Source organism: Heterocephalus glaber, unplaced genomic scaffold, assembly GCF_053883595.1.
Source record: "Heterocephalus glaber isolate CG9 unplaced genomic scaffold, H.glaber_assembly_v1.0 deba00001553, whole genome shotgun sequence".
NCBI lineage: Eukaryota > Metazoa > Chordata > Mammalia > Rodentia > Bathyergidae > Heterocephalus > Heterocephalus glaber.
The window spans coordinates 11,649,026-11,671,225 of record NW_028258344.1 but is presented as its reverse complement, the minus strand read 5'-3'; the positions used below and the strand labels follow the sequence as shown (position 1 = coordinate 11,671,225).

Genomic DNA, 22,200 nt, shown 5'->3' with positions numbered 1-22,200 from the left:
GGATCATCCTGCCTCAGCCTCCTGAAGGTTAGGATCACAGGCATGTGCTACTATGCCCAGCTCTACATTGGCAACTCTTGGTTGGTCCAATCTGATTCTAGATGGCTGCAAAATGCTAGTTTTCTAATTCCACCACTCTCTACACATTTAGCACTTTCATTCTACGGTAAACAAGAGTCATTTTGTTCATCCCATTTACTGGTTTATTATCAACGTGGAATTCCTTTTGTTAATAAGCCCTAGGGCCGGGGATTTAGCTCAGTGGTTTAGCAACCTGCTGCGCAAATGCAAGGACTCAAATTTGATCCCCAGTCCCAAAAAAAAAAGAAGGTGTTAATAAGCCCTAGAATTTTAAAACTCATAAACTGCATTTTAACTGAGAAATAATCTATATACTAAAAAATTCCTTCATTTTAGTGAGTGGCTCCAATGAGTTTTAATAAATTCATAGTTGTTCAAGTGTCATCACAGTCATATTTTATAATATTTCAATCATCCCAAGAAGTTCCCTCATACCCCCTTGCAGTCATTCCTTACTCCCATCCTCAACTTGGGAAACTATCTCTCTTCCATCTCTACAGCTTTGCCTAATCTGGTAATTTCCTATAAATGGATGATATATAATATGTAGTTTTATCTGGCTTCTTCTGCTTTTTCTGAGATTTATATTTGTAGTCATCTATCAGTAAGTACATATCTATGTAGACATCTATTAGTAAGTAGTTTGTTGGTTTTTTACTGCTAAATTGTACTCTATCACATGGAAATGGCATACAAACATTTGGGTTGTTTCCATTTTGGCTATTTATGAATGATGTTGTTATGAACTTTCATATACAGGTTTTTGTGTGAACATGTTTTCAATTCTCTTTGACATATATCTAGCAAAATTGTTGGGTCATATAAATTCTATGTTTAATATATTGAGGACATTCCTAAAAGTATACTGGCTATATCATTTTATATTCCAATCAGCAATGCATGAGGGTTACAATTTCTATACAATCTCACCAAAGCTTGCTATTTTCATTCTTTTTGATCTTGGCTATTCTACTGGGTATGTAATAATATCTCTGTGTGATTTTTGTTTTGTTTAGGTTCTTATGGTACTGGAGTCTGAACCCAGGGCCTTTGCCCTGAGATATATCACTAGCCCATTTCATTTTTTAAGAGAGTCTTGAAAGGATCCGAGTTTGTTCCCCAGTACCAAAAAAAATTTAAAAAGACAGTCTTGCTAAATTGCTAAATTGCCCAGGCTGAGCTCAAACTTGCAATCCTCCTGCCTCAGCCTTCCCGTGTTGGGAATACATGTATGCACCACCACACCCAGCTCTATATGGTTTTAATTTGCATTTCTCTAATGACTATGCTGTTGAGCATGTCTTCATGTGCTTATTTACCATTTATATACTCATACATATAATCATTGGCTAAGTGCCTATTCAAATATTCTGCCCATTTTCATAATTACATTGTTTTCTTCTCACTAGATTACAAGATATCTTGATATTTACTTTATACAAATCCACTATCAAATATGTTTTTAAATACTTTCTCCCAGGTTGTGGTTTGTAAGTTTTCTTAATGATATTGTCTTAACAGTAAAAGTATTTCATTTTTATCAAGGCCAATTTATCAATTTTTTGACAGTTTTTAATCAGTTTATTGTTTGAGCTTTTTGTGTCATCAAAGAAATCTTTGCCTGGCACACTATGTTCTTCTGTTTTCTTTCAGAAAGTTTTAAGTTTCCTCTCTCAATTTAAGCCTATGAGCCATTTAAGGTTAATTTTTAGAGTGTAGAAGGTAAAAGTCAGGTTCAATTTATTTTTTCAGTATATGAATATAACATTATTTAGGCACTTTTATTTTTTTTTGGTGGTGGTACTGGAGATAGAACCCAGAGTTGTCCAACACCACTGAGCTATATCCCTAGCCCTTTTCATTTTAAGACAGGGTCTCAATAAATTGTCCAGGCTGATCTCTTAATTCTTGATCCTCCTGCCTCAACCTCCAGAGTAGCTAGAAACCAGGCATGGCACAAACCTATAATCCCAGCACTCTGGGATGCTGAAGCAGAAGGATAATAAGTTTGAGTCAAGCCTGGCCATTGTAGAAGCTTAGTGAGACCCTGTCTCAAAATAAAACATTAAAACCTGGTTCGGGGATGTAGGCCAGTGCAAAGGTACTGGGCTCAATCCCCAGTACCACCACCAAAAAAACCTCCTCAGCTGGGGATTTAGCTCAGTGGTTCCACTGCCTACCTTGCAAGTGCAAGGTCCCGAGTTTGATCCCCAATACCAAAAAAAAAAAAAAAAAGATTAAAGAAACCCTCCTGAGTGGCTGGGATTACAGGCATGCACCTGGCTCCAGCACCATTTTGGGGTTTTCTTGAGGGGAGGGTGTCTGGGGTTTTTTTGTTTTGTTTTGTTTTGTTTTGTTTTTTGAGATAGGGACTCACATTTGTTCAAGCTGGCCTCAAAATCACAGCAAACCTCCTTGCCTCAACCTCCCAGGTGCTGGGATTATAGGCATGTGCCACCACACCAGGCCAACACCAGTAGTCTTTTTTTAAGACTACTCTTCTCACTGAAACTAGAATTTTCCTAAACCTATCCTTTCCAAAACCTCATCAAATTTTGTTGCTAACTGGCTATGTGACAGGAAGCTACTAGTGACCAATGTGATAAGGCTTAGAAACAAACTGTGCATGGAATCCTGCCTAAAAATAAGTCAGAACAAGTTGGCTAATTTGGAAAGGTTTGGTTTATAAACATTAAGTTGAAGCTAGTGAGATGTGCTAATGGAAATTTCCACCAGATGGTTAGAAATTCAAATTCAAGGAAATGAACCATAGTAGAGATGTTTACTTAAGAGTTAACTATTTTAAACATAATAGTTAAGGCCCTAGTAAATAAGCATAAGCAATAACCCAGAAATAAATACTGGGCAATGTTTACTTGCAGAAGTGACAGAATAATTGAAGCTGGAAAAAAAAATACATAGAAGGAATAATTAAAAGAAAGATATTTTAAAAACCTGGTCATCAGCCCACTGCAGACAGGCATGTCTGCGGACACTGTAGCAATGTCGCGAGTCACACAGAACTCTCCGAATCAGCCCTCGCCCCGGCAGCAATCCACTGGACACCCCCCCCCGCCCCCACCCGCCAGCTCCTCTGTACAGCCACTTGGTTGCACACTAAAAAGACGCAGAGGACACCGGACCACCAGACCACTGTGCTGGGTAAGTTGGAGTCATCTTCATCTCCCATCAGGACCGGGACTATCTTCAGGGGAAGGGCAGCTGGAACCTGCAATACAACTCTGCAGAGTTCAACCCTACAGGAGGACAGGGAGCTCAACTTGGGGCTTGCAGCCAGAAATCTGCCTGAATCTCATGGGTCTGCGACTAGCTTGCTAAGACTCATTGACTTATATCTGCACACTGCAATCCACGTTGTCTATTGTGACACCAGAGACATACCCTGAAAAAGGCCCTTCATCTTCATTGTTATTTTTTATTCCCAAATTAGTTTTATTATCTTGGGTTTTTTTCTCTTTTCTTTGCTTTTGCTCCTCTTATCTTTAATTTTTTTTCCCTACCCTTTGCAAATATCCGTTTTTCTCTCCTTTTTTCTTTTCTCTTTCCTTTCTCTCTCTCTTACACTCACTCTCTTGCTCTCCCACATTGTTCATCTTCCCTTTTTGCCCCTGTTTTGGTCCTCATTCAGAGTTCTTCTTTATTTTCCTAGTATTCTCTCTTTCCCTCTCACCTGTGTCCTCTGACCACACTGCTAACCACCCCTATCCTTCTTCCCATCTGTCCCTCCCTCCCCAACCCCTTCTAACTCCCCATCCCAAAGGGTAAAGTTGTTATATTGAAGAGTTTACTCACTATGTGTTGGGTTGGTCCTCAATCTTGATTTAAGTCACACAGCTAAAGGTGATAGATTAATAACTACCACAAAATGTCATTTTGAAAGATGTACTTGATACAATGGTGTTGCTGATTGTATCACTTGGGCTAAGGTGTTAGTATTGATCTAATCAATGAACCTTCCTAGTATAAAGAAAATGAGATAGCCTCAGAATTATTAGAGACTCAAAACTTAAAGACCAGCTATATCTAGAAGATACCTCTGAGAAGGAAACATTCCATAAGGGTTCTAATTACAAACAACAAAGATACCTACAATAAGCAATTTCAAACTATCAACCCAGGAGTCAAACCAAGGACAGTACCAAAAACAGAAATGAGAAGACATTTAAGCAAGGCACAAGCTGAGACTTCCACCCCAAAAAGGGTCAATCCTGGGGGAAATGAGATGGAAAAGTCCCATAACCAACCACCTGGATACCCTGAACTGATAGCACAGGAAGTAACAAAACAGATGAATGAGCCTCTAGAAAAATTCAAAGCAGAAATAATCTCCCAGATATCCACAGAGATGGTAAGCAGAGTGAAAGACATGATTAGAGGATCTAGAACAGAAACAGATAAAAAAAAAAATAGATGAGCTCAGAAACATGCTGGAAGCCATGAATACCCAGCATAAGAAAGAAATGGAAACCATGAAACAGATTCAAACAGATATTCAGGAGATCAAAAACTCCACTGAAACTATCCACAATAGATTAAGGGAATCTTAAGATAGAATATCAGATATAGAAGACAGGATCGCGGTTAGAGACCATGAAAATAGAGATTTCTTAAAAATAGTAAGGGACCACAAGAAATCAATCCAACAACTGCTAGACGATGCAAAGAAGAATAACATAAGATTGATAGGAGTCCATGAAAACACAGGAGAAAGCACAATTGACATAAAAAAAACTGTTCACAGAAGTAATAGTGGAAAACTTCCTAGACAGAGGTGGAGAATTGGACATACAGATAAGTGAGGCATATAGAACTCCAACTAGCCATGATCAAAAAAAAATCTACATCTAGACATATAATAGTCAAGATCCCAGAAACCCAACAGAAAAACAAAATCCTACAGGCAGTTAGAGAAAAGAAATAAATCACCTACAAAGGAAAGCCCATCAGAATCACAGCAGACTTCTCAACACAAACCCTCAAATCAAAGAGAGCCTGGAGTGAAGTATTTCAAGCCCTAAAAGAAAATAACTTCCAACCTAGACTGTTGTATCCTGCAAAATTATCTTTCAAAATCGATGGGGAAATTAGATACTTCCACAACAAAGAACACCTGAGAAACTTCATGAACACCAAACCAACACTACAAACAATTCTAAACAATATCCTAGAAAAAAGCAATGAAGGTCACAACTCCATGAGGCCCAACAGAGGGAAGCCACCAGGCAAGACAAGACACTAAAGGGAAAGGGGGGAAAAATAAGAAATAAAAGAGCCAACAAAAGTAAACCATCACGACAAGGATAAATCAATATCTATCAATTATAACCATCAATGTTAAAGGCCTCAATTCACCAATCAAAAGAAAATAGACTGACAGAATGGATTAAGAACCAAAGTCCACCAATATGCTGCATACAAGAAACACACCTAACTCAAAAGGAAATACATAGACTGAAAGTAAAAGGATGGAAAACAGCTCTCTACGCAATAGGAACCCAGAAAAAAGCAAGGGTACCAATCTTATTTGCAGACAAAGTAGATTTCAAACCAAAACTAATTGAGAGAGACAAAGATGGTCACTACATCCTTGTAAAGGGAACAATCCAAGAGGAAGAGATGACAATCCTAAATATATATGCAACAAATATAAATGCCCCCAACTACACAAAACAAATATTAATAGACATGAAAAACCAAATAAACATTAACACAATTGTAGTGGGGGACCTCAATACCCCACTATCACAAATAGACAGATCATCTAGACAAAAAGTTAACAAGGAAATTCTAGAACTGAACCAAACTATTGAACAAATGGACTTAATAGATGTTTAGAGTGTTCCACCACACAAAATCGGAATACACATTCTTTTCGGCTGCACACGGGTCATTCTCCAGAATAGACCACATGCTAGCTCATAGGACATATCTAAGTCAATGTAAAAGAACTGAAGTTACCCCCTGTATATTATCAGACTATAGTGCAATAAAATTGGAGATCAATAACATAAGAAACCACAAAACCCCAACAAACACATGGAAACTGGATAACACCCTCTTGAACAACCAATGGGTCACAGAAGTAATTAAAAAAGAAATTAAACAGTTTCTACAAGTAAATGAAAATGCCAGTACAACATACAGGAATCTACGGGACACAATGAAAGCAGTTCTAAGCAGGAAATTCATAGCAGTGAATGCCCATATTAGGAAAACAGAGAAAACTCAGATAAATAACCTAATGCAGAACCCCAAGCTCCTAGAAAAAGAAAAGCATAATGAATCCAAAGCTCATACAAGAGAGGAAATTATGAAGATTAGGGGAGAAATCAATGCAATGGAGACTAAGAGAACAACACAAAAAAATCAATGAATCAAAGAGTTGGTTTTTTGAAAGAATAAATAAAATCGATAAACCTTTAGACAACCTTAGCAAAAGAAGGAAAGAAAAGGCACAAATACGTGCAATTAAGAATGAAAAAGGTGAAGTCACAACAGATCCAACAGAAATCCAGAGGATTATCAATACCTACTTCAAGAACCTCTACTCCAATAAAATGGAAAACACAGAAGAAATGGGCAGATTCCTAGATACATACGAATTGGCAAAGTTAAATGAAGAAGATACAGAAATTCTAAACACCCCAATTACAATGAGTGAAACTGAAAACGTAATAAAATATTTACCAACAAAGAAAAACCCAGGTCCTGATGGCTTCACTGCTGAATTTTATAAGACATTTAAAGAAGAACTAATGCCATTGCTCTTTAAACTCATCAAAGAAATTGAAAGGGAAGCAATACTTCCAAATTCATTCCTGGAAGCAAGTGTTACTTTGATTCCAAAACCAGGGAAAGACACAACCCAAAAAGAGAACTACAGGCAAATCTCCCTAATGAACATAGATGCAAAAATCCTCAACAAGATACAGACAAAGAGAATACAGAGGGTCATCAAGAAGATCATACACCCTGACCAAGTTGGATTTATCCCAGGGATGCAAGGATGGCTCAACATTCGTAAATCAATAAATGTAATACATTATATTAACAGAGTCAAGGACAAAAACCATATGATCATCTCAATAGATGCAGAAAAAGCATTCGACAAAATCCAGCACCATTCATGATAAAAACCCTACAGAAAATTGGAATAGAAGGTCTTTATCTTAACCTGATTAAGGCTATCTATAAAAAACCAACAGCCAACATCATACTAAATAGTCAAAAACTGAAAACTTTCACGCTAAAATCAGGAACAAGACAAGGGTGCCCACTATCACCACTGTTCAATATAGTTCTGGAAACATTAGCCATAGCAATTAGACAAGAGAAAGAAATAAAAGGAATAAAGATAGGAAAGGAAGAAGTGAAACTGTCATTATTTGCTGATGATATGATACTTTACATAGAAGACCCAAAAAACTCCACGAGAAGACTTCTAGACTTAATTGACAGCTTCAGTAGAGTAGCTGGATATAAGGTCAACACTCAAAACACAATCACCTTCTTGTACACAAATAACAGACTCACTGAGAGAGAAATTAGGGAAACCATTCCTTTTACAATAGCATCCAAAAAAATGAAATATCTAGGAATCAGTCTAACAAAGGAAGCAAAGGACCTCTACACTGAAAACTACAGCACTCTGAAAAAAGAGATCGAAGAGGATACAAGAAAATGGAAAGACATCCCTTGTTCCTGGGTAGGAAGAACCAATATAGTGAAAATGGCCATACTTCCAAAACTACTATATAGATTAAATGCAATGCCAACTGAAATTCCAACAATATACTTCACAGAACTAGAGAAAACAATCCAAAAACTCATTTGGAACCAGAAGAGACCTAGAATAGCAAAAGCAATTCTAAGCAACAGAGACATGGCTGTGGGTATCACAATCCCCAACTTGAAACTATACTACAAAGCTACTGTGATAAAAACAGCATGGTACTGGCAAAGGAACAGACCTGAGAATCAGTGGAGTAGATTAGAAGATGCAGAAACAACTCCAGACATCCTCAGCCACCTCATCTTTGACAAAGGAGCCAACCACCATCATTGGAGGAAAGATAGCCTATTTAATAAATGGTGTTGGAAAAACTGGATTTCAACCTGCCAAAGATTGAAACTAGACCCATACCTATCACCATGCACTAAACTAAGATCGAAGTGGATTAAAGATATAAATATTAAAACAGAAACACTAAACTTGCTGGAAGATAAGTTAGGTAGAACTCTTGAAGACACTGGCATAGGAAAAGACTTCATAAACAAAACCTCAGTAGTATGGGAACTAGCAGAAAGAATCAACAACTGGGATCTCATCTTATTAAAAAGCTTCTGCACTGCAAGAGAAACCACCAACAGAGCTAAGAGACAACCTACAATATGGGAAAAAAATTTTAGCAGCTGTACCTCAGACAAAGGACTACTATCTAGAATATATAAAGAATTGAAAAAAATCAGACCCTCCAAATTCAAAGACCCAATTCAAAAATGGGCATCTGAAATGAACAGACATTTCTCAGACAAGGAAGTAAAAGCAGCAAACAAATATATGAAAAAATGTTCAACATCACTCGTCACTCGAGAGATGCAGATGAAAACAACACTGAGATTCCACCTCACCCCAGAAAGGATCACTGCTGTCAAGAAATCAACAAATAACAAATGCTGGCAAGGTTGTGGGGAGAAAGGAACCCTTCTCCATTGCTGGTGGGAGTGCAGACTGGTGCAACCACTGTGGAAGTCAGTATGGAGATACCTCAAAGAACTAGAACTAGAGGTCCCATTTGACCCAGCTATTCCCCTGCTGGGTATCTTCCCAAAAGAATTAAAAGAATCATATCACAGTGATATATGTGTACCCATGTTCATACCGGCACAGTTTGTAATAGCTAAAGCTTGGAAGCAGCCCAAGTGCCCATCAATTGGAAACTGGATAAGGAAAATGTAGTTTTTTTATAAAATGGAGTACTACGCCATAAAGAATGAAAAGCTAGTCATTTACAGCCAAAAGGATGCATATCAAGGCCATACTCTTAAGTGAAATAAATAGGACACACATGTGTAAATACTGAATAGTTTCACTAGTGTGAGAAACTGATAGTGTAAACAAGGGTTAAAATGATTAAAATGAATAATTGATAATCTGAAATAGGAAAAAAGGTCCAAAGACAAAGGAGTGAAGGGAGGGGAAGGGGAAAGGAAAAGAGGGCAAGGAAAAACTATGAGAAAAGAAAAAAGAATGGAAATGAAATCTATGTAAATAGAGAAGGGTGGAGGGGGTGAAGGGTGCACAGGTAATGAGGGAAAAAAAATAAGAACCAAGATATATCATGTACAGGTACAAGCACCCAATGATAAATGTAAACGAATTGTATACCTAAAATGTACCAATAAAAGAACAACAACAACAAAAAAAGACCTGGTCAATATACTTAATGGAGGAAAAGAAGGAAGAAATTTTAAAAAACTGATAAATAATTTCAAATGCAAAAGATTTAAAGAAAAAAAGAGTGCCTAGTGATTTTCACATTTGGGAAATGAGAATTTGTAAAAATGTAGAAATCAACGCTTTACCGAAAGCAGTATGTTGAGCCTGAGTGTAGTGCACATGCCTATACTCCCAGCTACTTGGGGCTAAAGCAAAAAGATCGCAAGTTCTAGACCAGCCTGTACAAATTAAAGAGACCTTGTCTCAAAAAAAAAAATCAAAAAGGTGGGGATATATCTCAGTAGCAAAGCATATCTGAATTCGATCTCCAGTATCAGAAAGAAGAAAAGTTGAAACTGTTATCAGTGAAGCAATACATAATGTAAACTTCATGTCATTAATTCCAAAAAGAAGATTAATTTTAAAGTATAGCTTTACCAAATTATATCCCAAACCAACAAAAGTTATTATATTTCAGTCACTGTTAATTTGCTAATTGTCATGAAAGAGTTTCCCTATAAATATTCAAAATAGCTCAATAGCAAATAAGTTTTCATTAAAAAAAAATCGCTTAAAATTCTACTTTTCTTAAATACATATGACTGCCAGGGATTTGGCTCAGTGGTTCTGGTGCCTGCCTCGCAAGTGCTAGGTCCCGAGTTCGACCCCCAGTACCAAATAAATAAATAAATAATACATTAAATATATATGACAGAAATAAAAGTGATGAGATAATGCATATATTTCGCTATAGGATATTACACAGAACTTAAGCAGAAACACTGTTATGGTCTAGATCTAGATTGTCCACCAAAAGTCTCAAGTGTGCAGAAGTGGGGCTTTGGGAAGGTGACTGGATTATGAGTGCTACAGCTGACTTGCTGTTAGGAGGTGGGCCATGGTTGCAGGTGGGTTTTTAAGGGCATGACCTGGAAGAGTACATCTCCCTCCCAGGCTCCACTATCCTCTCTCCGCTTCCTGGCCACCAAGACCTGAGCAGCTTTCGTCCACAGCAGACCCTTCTACCATGCCAACCATGGACTAAAAATTCTAAAACTGTGAGCCCAAATAAGCCTCTCCTCCTTTAAACTATGGATGCCAGGTATAGTCTCAGCAACAATTACAGTGACTATACGCAGTCATTAATCAAAAGAAAAAAGTAACAAGCTTCTTCCACACTGAAGAATTGCTAATATAATCCTATTAGCAATTATTAATTTAGGATGCTCATTTAAATGTTGATTAACCAGAATTTGAAAGCTCTCCCTCTTGAATTTATTAATACTTATATTTTTTCTTTACTATCAATTATTACAAATTCTACAATTGCTTTTAAGTAATATTAACCATGGTACTAAAATACAATTTTAAACCATGGTAGTGAGTACAGCACATCCCATTACTAAAATGCGAGATAGATATCATATAACCTCAGTACTGAGGCTACAGAACTATATCCCTAACCCCTTTTTTTAGACAGAGTCTCCCAATGCAGTCCAGGCTGGCCTTGAACCCACTATACAGCCTATGCTGGCCTCAAATTCACAGCAATCCTTCTGCTTCAGCCTCCCAAGTGCCTAACCCTTTTTATTTTGAGGCAAAGCCTCATTAAATTGCACAGGCTGATCTCAAACTTGCAATCTTCCTTCCTTACCCTCCTGCACTGTTAGAACTATATTTTTAATTATTTCTAACTTTGACCCACTATCTGACCGGATTCAATTATAGCAGCTTTAACATTAAAATGAAAAGTAAGTTACTACCAGTAATAAGCTTTCTTCTGGTGATAACTTTGAGCCAAAGACCACCAGAAACACTACTATAAGCAAATTGGATTAAATACTCTTTGCATTGAAGGATGCACTGAAAACATACACCATAGGTAACCCCTGGGTATTTTAGTAAGAAACTGCTGGAAAAGACTTGTATGATTAGAGTTTGTATTGGGTGACTGGCAGGAAAATTTAAGAAAGCAAAGATTTGCTGTCAGGAAGTGGTATTGATTATATGATTGGACATCCTTTTTTGGTTTGTTTTTTAAGACAGGGTCTCGCTATTTATCCCAGGCTGGCCTCAAACTTGCAGTGATCCTCCTGCCTCTGCTTCCCAAGTGCTGGGATTGCAAGCGTGCACTACCCCATACAGCTATATGATTGGACATCTTAATAAATTTACCAATAGCATAAGGTTACACCTGTAAAGAAGCACAGGTCATTCCTATCACCTAGGAGAAGGAATGATACTTTGTGGTTTACAGAGGTACCACTCAGGGGCCAGTTAGGAACCACGGGGCACAATGGGAGGGAGAGAGTGAAGCCAGGCAGAGTGAAGCTTTGTCTGTACTTACAGCTGTTTCCCATGGCTCACAATACCACCTGAGGCCCACCTCCTGTCAGATCAGTAATGGTATTAGATTCTCATAGGAGCACAAAGCCTACTATGAACTGCACATTCATGTGATCTAGGTTACCCCCTCCTTATGAGAATCTAATGACTGATGATCTGAGGTGGATCTGAGGCAGGGACACTGTCCCTAAGGAAAGGCTACAAATACATGTTAATATTAGCAGAGATTTGACTGCACAGAAATATAATAAATCAATTGCTCCTAGGCTCATATCAAAATCTTATCAGTGAATGGCAAGTGAAAGGCTGCATATGGTGGCAGGGTTTTAGACAGAATCCAACACTTATTTTAGTCTCCACATGGCCGACTCATTATTTTATTTACCTGATCCTGCATTATGGTGTGGTGTATAGTTATTTTATTATATTTTACAATGTAATAATAATAAAGTGCACAATAAATGTAATGTGATTGAATCATCCTGAAACTATCCCTCAAGACCGTCTATGGAAAAATTGTCCTTCACAAAACCAGTCCCTGATGCCAGAAAGGTTGGGGACTGCTGGCTTAGACAATGTTCATGTTTATCTGTGCTTGCACATGAAATATTTGTTACTATCTAGATCCATCATAACATCACTTGTTGGGAGCAATGCTACATAATTTTAGGGTGAAATCATTTGGTTAGCCTAGTTCTCTTGCCTACAGCCCAGCTACAGAATAACTCCAGTTTGGCCTCCGGTCACAACTGAGACTTCAGTGATCCAGTGATGCTGTGATTCTCCAGGACAAGAAACATCCTGGGAGCTAAAAACACCCTGGGAGAACAAACATCTCCTCAGTTCCTCATTGTTCTTGAACTGTTAACATCTTATTTACCCAGGATGTACTGAACTCTCTGCAAGCCTTTTGTTACACCTTGTTTATCCCAATGTGAACTATTGAACTCCATATTTCATTTGTTACATTTGTTTCTCCCGATGTACTGAATAAAAAGGTGGATGTACTGAATAAAAGGTGCAGTAAGCTGGGGGCTTTTGTCTTTGGTGCCCAGAGCAGCACTGATCAGACCCAAAGCTCAGCTTCTTCTCAGTCTCATTTTTCTACCTTTCCTGTAATTCGCCATGTGCTGCCGTGGCTCGCAGGAGACCAGGACTCACTGCAGAGGTTCTGGTAACGTCCCCTTCCCCTGTCCCCTACATTTGGCGCCCAACGTGGATGTGAATCGGATCCGGGATGAACTCACCCGCAAGACAAACTTGGAGTAAGAGAGACAGCACACGGATCTCCCAGGACGATTTCTGGATTCGGACGAGGGACACTGGTGGTAAGTGTGTCCAGCTGGGCGTTATTTTCTATCTTTGCTGAGCTACAACTATGGGTCAGTCTCTGTCAACAGAACAGCATAACTTTGCCAAATTACTTAAGTCGCTGTTAAAGCAAGCTATGTACCCAGTACCTAAGGATGCTGTGATAGATTTGTTAAAAGACATACAAATGTACGTCCCATCTTCTCCCCAGGAAGGGACAACTAACTTAATAGCATGGAAACGTGTAGGTACCGTTCTCCGTGAGGCTCAGCGAAGGGGTGATCGTCTCTCCCCTTGAACGCTCCCCACTTGGGCCTCAGTCCGCTCTGCTCTCAGATTCTCTCAGTCAGTTCAGGAGACCTCGGCTGCCCCTCCTCCCACCAACCCTTCTGTCCAGGTTTCCGCTTGTTCGGTTTCTTCTCCGGTTTGCTTTCATCTCACTGCGGCTTTTGCTCCACCACCACAGCGTGCTGAGGAAGACCCTAACTCTCTAGCCCCTCAGCCATCTCACAAAGGTCTAGCTGCCCCTCTTGTGAAGCCCTCTTCTGGGGCCACTCCCTATTGCCGTGCCCTGCAAGAGGCTGTGACATCAGGCAAGGCAGTGGGAGACCCTTTGTGCTGTCCTGTCTCAGTTTTGCCTGATCCTGACAACTCAGAGGTGGACATGTATGTTCACGCCTCATTTGATTTTAACATCCTAAAGGAGCTCAGGCAGAGTGTGCTAACTAATGGTGTCCAAAGCCCCTATACAGTGGGTTTGTTGAACAATGTGCTTCAGACTTATTCTCTGGTTCCTCATGATGTTTTTCATCTTGCAAAATGTGCCTATCCCCAACTCAGTATCTCCACTTTGAGGTGGAACTTCGTTCTTTAATCAGGGAACAGGCTCATAAAAATGCTCAGGGAGATGCTCAGTCGAGAGACGTTACTATCGACATGTTATTGGGCACAGGTGACTTTTCGGATTTAAGCAGGCAGGCCTGTTGCCCAGCATTACTCTTACACCAGCTAGAGGACCTCCTGCGGAGGGCTTGGGCTTCTGTGCCAGTTGACGGTGCGCCAACGAAATCTTTTACTCAAATCATGCAAGGGCCGGTGGAGACTTACACAGAATTTGTAGCAAGATTACAACAAACTGTTAGGAGACAGATTTCTAATTCCCAGGCAGCAGACATCCTGATCTTACAGCTAGCCTATGAAAATGCTAATATGGATTGCAAACAGGCAATAAATCCTGTTCACTATTCTAAAGATCTTGGAGCATATATTAAGGCATGCCAGAATAGTGGGTCTCCTTTATATAATGCGGCTCTGATGGCTCAAGCCATCTCCCAACATTTACGCGGTACACAGAGTGATTTAAAATGTTTTAATTGTGGAAAATTGGGGCATCTCAGAAAAAACTGCAAAATGAAAGGGGCTTTACAAGCTGACCCAGAGCCACTAGGTCAGACATCCAGAGAAAATAAGTTACCACCTGGCCTTTGCCCTCGCTGTCGAAAAGGCATTCACTGGGCTAAAGCCTCCCACTCCAAATATGATAAGGATGGCACACTGCTGCGAGGAAAATGGAAATTGGGCCCAGAAAACTATAGATCAGGACCAGCAGGCTCCAGTCCCCCTGAATCAGCAGTACCCAGTTCAGACCCATGCACAAGTACAAAACCAGACAGCATGGGTGTCTGGAGGAACATTTCTTCCCTCATCAGGGGAACACTGGGGAGCTCAGGAATAGATCTTCCTGCTGCTCAGAGAGTTCACCTACTGGGAGTTGAGACTCCGGTATCTGTCCCCACAGGAATTCATGGACCCCCACCCCCTGGAACCATTGGCTTGATACTTGGAAAATTCTCTCTAACTTTGAAAAGCATTACTGTTATTCCAGCTATTGTTGATTCTGATTGTACCTCTGAATTATGTATTCCTGTTAGTTCCACAGGACTTTGGGTAATAGAACAAGGAGATTATATTGCACAATTATTGCTCTTGCCTAAACCACAATTAAATAATGTTAGCCTTAAAAATTCCCAAGAGGATCCTCAGCCAGAAATTCCTCAAGAAGAGATTTATTTCACCCAAGAGATTTCCAAAAACTGCCCCATGTGCAAAATTAAATTGAACGGTAAATTCTTTACAGGATTGATAGACACAGGCACTGACAGGTCCGTGATTGGCACGTGTTTTTGGCCATCGATCTTGGGGGAAAAAACCAACTAAAACATCTCTGGTAGGCCTTGGCGCTTCCCAACAAGTTTTACAAAGCTCCATTCCTCTGCCTTATGAAGGGCCTGATGGTCAACTGGGATATATTTCTCCTTACATAGCTTCCATACCTGTAAACTTATGGGGCAGAGATTTGTTGGAAGAATGGAGAATTGTAGTGACTACTTTGCCCCCTGAAACTTCACCGGGCCAACAGATGATGTCTAAAATGGGATATGAACCAGGAAAAGGATTGGGCAAGCAACTTCAGGGAACAACACAGCCTACAGAACAGAAACAAAAAAATAATCGCTTTGGAATTGGATATGAGCAAAATTTTTAGTTGGGGCTATTGAAGAAGTTTCTCCACCCAAGGCAGCCTTGCCTTTACAATGGAAATCAAATGATCCCATTTGGGTTAATCAATGGCCCCTACCACAGGAGAAACTAACCATTCTACAACAACTCATATCAGAACAAGTTAACAAGGGGCATTTAGAACCATCTGTGAGCCCTTGGAACACACCTATCTTTGTTATTCCTAAAAGGTCAGGCAAATGGTGTTTGCTCCAGGACTTACGTGCAGTTAATGCAAGCCTCATTCCAATGGGGGCACTGCAACCTGGCTTACCAAACCCAGTGGCAATCCCCCAGAAGTGGCCGCTTATAATTATAGATTTAAAAGACTGCTTCTTTAACATTCCTTTGTGGCCAAGTGACCAACCTCGATTTGCCTTTTCGGTACCTAGCACGAATTTTAAAGAACCGATGAAGCACTTTCAGTGGACTGTGTTGCCTCAAGGAATGGCTAACAGCCCCACATTGTGTCAGCTTTTTGTAGTACAGGCTCTTCAAGCTACTCGTAAATTATTCCCTACTGTATATTTAACACATTATATGGATGACATACTAATCTCTGCAAATACACAACAGCTACTTTTACAGGCCTTTGCTGTTGCAAAGAAGGATTTAGTGCGTTTTGGATTGTGCATAGCACCTGAAAAAGTTCAACTATCTGAGCCTTATATTTACCTGGGTACCTTGTTATCAGAACGATCGGTTAAGCCACAAAAGATACAATTTAGGACAGACAAATTAAAAACATTAAATGATTTTCAAAAATTATTAGGTGATATTAATTGGATTAGGCCTAAGATAGGGATAGCAACTTTTCAATTGCAGAATTTGTACAAATATTATAGGGAGATTCTGATCTTAATTCCCCTCAAAAATTAACTCTGGAGGCACAAAAGGAGTTACAATTAATAGAACAAAACATACATAACCGTCAGGTTTTTCGTATCAACTCTGATTATCCAGTTTATTTGTTTGTACTTAACACCCCCCACTCACCTACAGGCTTGATAGGGCAATGGTATGAGAAACGGGTCTTTCCCATGGAATGGTTGTTTTTATCTAACCAGTTAGTGAAATCTCTACAATTATATCTAGAACAAATTGCAAAAATAGTTTCCTTGGGACGTAATCGTACCCGACAATTATTTGGTGCTGACCCTCATTTCATCATTATCCCAATTGATAAGGATCAAATGCAGATGCTGCTACAGACTGCTTTATATTGGCAAGTAGCCTTTGCAGATTTCATTGGACACATAGATAATCATTACCCTAGTGATCCTCTGTTTCAGCTTTTTTCACGACATGAGTTTATTCTCCCCAAGATTACTCAATTTCAGCCATTGCAAGGTGCCTCAACCTATTTCACTGATGGCTCCTCTAAGGGCCAAGCAGCAATTTGGAGCTCTTCCTTTAGTTATGTGTTGCCTACACCTGGTCTCTCTGCTCAGCGGTCAGAGTTGCTAGCCATTTTATTTGTGATTGAAAACTTTCCCTCCCAACCTCTCAAAATTTTAAGTGATTCCTTTTATGCAGTTTGCTTGACTCAAAGATTGGAAGGAGCTATGGTCCGCTCTACCTTAGAACCCAAATTCTTAAACTTGTTTTTAAGATTACAAAAGGCCATATGTCAAAGAACTGCTCCCTTTTATATTGGACATATTCGATCACATCCGAACCTTTCTGGGCCACTTTCCTATGGCAATGCACAAACAGATCAGCTTATAGGATTCCTTGCTGCTTTTGATCAGGCACTAAGGAATCACATAGTTATTTCCATCAGAACTCCAAGGCACTACAATATGATTTTCAGCTATCTCGAGCTCAGGCACGACAGATAGTTATGGCTTGTCCTAGGTGCCAGCATATTCCACTGCCCATTCCCCCTGAGGGAACTAACCCTCAAGGCCTAGCCGCCAATATGATTTGGCAGATGGATGTGACACATGTCCCCTCTTTTGGAAAGTCTCGATTTGTACATGTCTCTATAGATACATTTTCACACATGATACATGCCACGTGTCACTCTGGTGAGAAAGGTCACCATGCTCAACACTGCTTGTCTGCCTTTGCTGCCATGGGAGTGCCCAAAAATATTAAAACTGACAATGGTCCATCATATGTTAATAAATTTATCCAAAAATTCTTTATTTGGCATGTTAAGCATAGTACTGGTATCCCGTATAATCCACAAGGACAAGCCATAGTAGAAAGGGCCCATGCCACCCTCAAACATCAATTGCTTAAACAATCACAAGGAAATCAGCTGCCTCCACAAGCTCATTTAGATCTAGCTGTTTTTGTACTCAATTTTTTGAATCCTGTAGCAGGTTCCACACAACCACCTGCTATGCTCCATTGGCAAACGGATGGCATGGTTAAGACTCAAAAACCACAAGTCCTTTGGAAAGATGTCCAAACAGGTAAGTGGAATGGCCCCGCTGCCTTAATTACTTGGGGGAGAGGTTTCACCTGTGTCCTAACAGATAATGAGAAAAACTTGTGGCTGCCCTCCCGGAACGTGAGACCATGGGTCACGCTGGTGGAACTGCCAACATCTCGCAGAATGAGTGATAGCACCCTGGCTGAAATCGATGAGCCAGCTGCACCTCAGGGACCCACCTCACCAGTGACAATCAACAAATCCATGGCAGGGTCCAGGATGATGTTCCCAGAGGAATGATAATTATAGATTTATGGTAAAAAATGTATAAAGGTGGGGGACAACTTCAAAATGCTCTTTTTATATTTACAGGTATAAAAGTGCTTTCATTCCTTCTGATTCTAATCTCAAGAGATCTCTGTTAATTGACTATTCCAAAGTTTTTGACCAGTCATACAATTATAAATCTAATAATCATAAAAAGGATATACAATTCAATTTGGCCAAATATATTTGAGTGCACTTTAATTTTATAAATTGTCTTATATGTTTGTCTGTTATCTGTACAGTTGAGCTCAATTTTATTTTTCCTTTTTCCTTTTCACCTTTTAAAAAAAAAATTTTTTTTTTAAGATATTCACCTATTGTTAAATTGGCTTACAGATAAATGTTATTAAATTAAAGGCATGCCCTCCTTCCCAGGTTGCTAATTGGCCAAAGTGCCACCAAGATTTATTTTATAAAAGTAATGTGTATTGTCACCTACATGCAATAATCAAATTGCAATAAGCAGTTGTAAAACAAGAAGATACATATGTTTTTATTCTTTGTCAAAATAAATAGAGACTGTGGGTACTCCCTTTGGTGAATAAAGCGGCCACCCAGAAAATAATTATTCTGGTCTTAATTCACTAAAGGGACCCCCTAGTAATTTTTATAATCTTATGGGAGACACACCACAACAAATATTGTCTCAATATGTTATTATAAATGATTACATTGGTTATCATTGAAGTTTAAATTCTAAATGTTATTATAAATTGATTACATTGGTTATCATTGACGTTTAAACACTAAATATGTTATTATAAAATGTTTACTTTGTTAAGTTTTGAAAATGTTATTGCAGTATGTCTGCAATGGTCATCTTTAAAAGCTTAATTTCTGTGGCATAAACAAGACAGTATTAGAGAGATGGTTTTGGTACCAAAGTACATGGAAGAACATAAATAAGGTTTTATGTAACTGTGATATTTATTACTGCTCCTTTTCTGGTGTTCAAAATGTATTCATGCCCTCTAATTGTATGGGTCTTCCAACATATTGTTTATGGTAATAACCTTTTGATTCAGGTATTTGCCCTTCTCTTATGCTCCAGCCACCTATGATAATAGGCACACTTGTATGGTGATATATTTTCCTTAGATGACATCCTATAAAAAGCTACTCAGGGATTCAACCACAAGAACAACTATCATTGACAATAATAACAGTTTGACTATATTTTTATTCCAAAATGCTTATATCCAGGTAAAATTATAATAGTTGAGTTCACTACTCCTCTTACAATGCTAATGTTATTGATCTTCTACGTGAAGACTTTTACTTGCAAAGCAAAGCGCTAGGAGCAGTGCCTGGGCGCACAAGTACGCAAATGTTAAACATTAACCATTTCCGAGGAGGAAGACAGACGCTGGGCTAGGCTTAGCCTAGTAGCTGCGGCCAGGCCTCCGCGGACTTAGGGCGAGCTAGTCTCCGCTGCTGGGAGTGGTTGATTCTAGAAAGCGTCAGCGCGTTGTCAGGCAACCGGTTCTCAATAACACACCACCCGGCGAAGACAGCAGTGGCCCGGGAGTCTAGACCATGTAACCAGGGCAGGGACTGCAGCCGGCCGGTGCAAGACCCCTACCCACCTACAGGAAGCCCTGGCCTTTGTATCCCAGACACCACCCTCGGAACAGCTCCCGGGATCTCGCGACCCAGGCGCTGTAACTCGGGCACAGCTCGGCACCATCCCTACCCCATTATCAAGGAACCTGCACCCAAACCCCGTAACCTCGTAGTGACCGCCCGGCGAGGCGGCCAAGATACCCCGAACCTCAACCTCCGTGACTTCCGGACCTCCCACATCCTGCCCAGCAGGCTTGAGACCCCCAACCGAAACCCCCAACTCCAGCGTCTGTAACTCCGGGACCGCGCCGGCCGGGCCGCCAAGCGACCTCAACCCCAGGTATTCCAGCGGCAGCCTGACCTCAGACCACACCCCGCCGGGCCTGCTCCCCAACTGCGGCCGGCGGACTCTTACCCAGGAAAGCAGGCTCTGGGCCGGGGAAACGCACAATAATCTAGCGCAGCTCTCCAAAATCCGAAGAGGAGTCCGCGGCCGCCCAGCGCGGGAACACTGTGACAAGCCGCCCCGCTGGGGCCCCGCCTCTCGGGCCAAACCCTCTGCCCGCCCTTCGCCAACCGCCACGCGCGGCCCCGCCCCCACCGGATCAGCTGGGAAAGACGTGGCAGAGGGCGCCTCTCGCAGTCTCGGAGGCCGCACTGCAGTTCAGCCGCCGGCAAACCTTGCGGGTTCAGACACTTAGTTCCTCTGCAGCGCTCAGACGGTTATATTTTGGCAGCCAAGACTACGTCGGCTCCAGCCCCTCTGAACCCCACCCCCACGGGCTGGCCGATCTACGAAGAGTGTCTGACCCAAGAAAGGAAAAAGAGGAGGGAAAGTCGTGGCATATTTCTCCAAGTCATTGCTCCTAGCTCAGGAGTCTGGTCAACATTGTGTCTTGGCCTTTCATTATAAATTCAACATTTTATTCAGTTTAAATCAGGGTGGCCATATGCCACCACTAGAAAAGAGATTTTTAGCTTCCTAGGAGAGTGAAAATGATGTAACTAATGTATTCTAAGGATCCTAATTTATCCTAACTTCCATTGTAAGGTTGTTGTTGGTTTTTGTGGGGTTTCTTTTGTATTGAGGATTGAACCCATTGAGCCACATCCCCAGCTCATTATATTTTTTATTTTGAGAGGTCTTGCTAAGTCGCTAAAATGTCCTGTCTGAGATCCAACTTGTGATTCTCCTCCCTCAGCCTTCTAGATTTCTGGGATTGCAGGCATGCACCACCACTCCTGACTCCTACAAGGTGGTTATAAAGGCAAATAATCTCCAACTGAACTAAATGTCTAAACCATACGCTGTTGTGTGCAGTCATTAATTCTATTTCTGCTTTTAACTACACGATGCACCATACACTAGCAGTGAGAGACACAACACAAAAATTGTAGTGAAAAGGAAAATTTACACGTAAACAAATTCATTAGTACAAACCAAGGTAACAGTTATAAAAGCAGCTAAAGAGCTTTAGAGACACCATGGAAGGTATAGTTACAGGAAAGAGTTCAGAAGAGTCCAGAAAAGATGCATGGTAGAGATCTCGCGGTGGGCTTTTAAAGGTCAATAGGAGCTCCCTGGCAGAAATGTCAAAGAAGAGCATTTCAAACAATGCTGAACACATACTTCATTGCTAAGCCAGTTAATGTACTGGCATTGCTGGAATAAAAAACTCTAGGAGGAATTCTACCAGCGGGTAAAGGCAGTTCACAGGTGTGAAGACTGAACTTGAGCCTATTATAAAAACTGAGTACTGGATATTTTCAGAAGAACAGTTCATAACACATATAGATGTTAACTTTATAAATACGTCAAAAGTTATGACCTTAGCAATTCACGCATGTTCACTGCCTCCTCTCCAGCCCGTGTGGATTTACGCATGTGCAATCATTTAAAAATAGATGCCATATAGGGTCGGGGATTTAGCTCAGCGGTTTCGCTGCCTGCCGCGCAAGCGTAAGGACCCGAGTTCGATCCCCGGTACCAAAAAAAAAAAAAAAAACCAAAAATAGATGACATGTTTATCCTCTTCTCTAAAAGCTAACATCCAGAACTACTTACATCTCAGTTTTTCCCAAGACATCTTTTCAGTCTTTCAAGGAACTTTTTTAGGTAGCTACACCCACACAAAAACACTTTTTCCCTAGTCAAAGGCTCCACCCACAT

The 22,200-nt window shown here is 40.3% G+C and overlaps 1 protein-coding gene across 21 annotated transcripts in view; it reads right to left on the bottom strand.

Annotated features, from left to right (window-relative positions):
* Cspp1 (centrosome and spindle pole associated protein 1) overlaps positions 1–22,170 on the bottom strand; it is a 142,098-nt gene extending 119,928 nt beyond the window's left edge. For 19 of the 21 annotated variants that reach the window (XM_021256044.2, XM_021256051.2, XM_021256049.2 and 16 more), the window contains exon 1: positions 20,446–20,611. The gene's annotated coding sequence lies outside the window, so the exon portion shown is untranslated. Of the gene's footprint in view, positions 1–20,445; positions 20,612–22,095 lie in introns of those variants that run through there. The other 2 variants (XM_021256047.2, XM_021256045.2) reach the window with 2 other exon arrangements.
* Between the last annotated feature and the right edge of the window lie 30 nt (positions 22,171–22,200).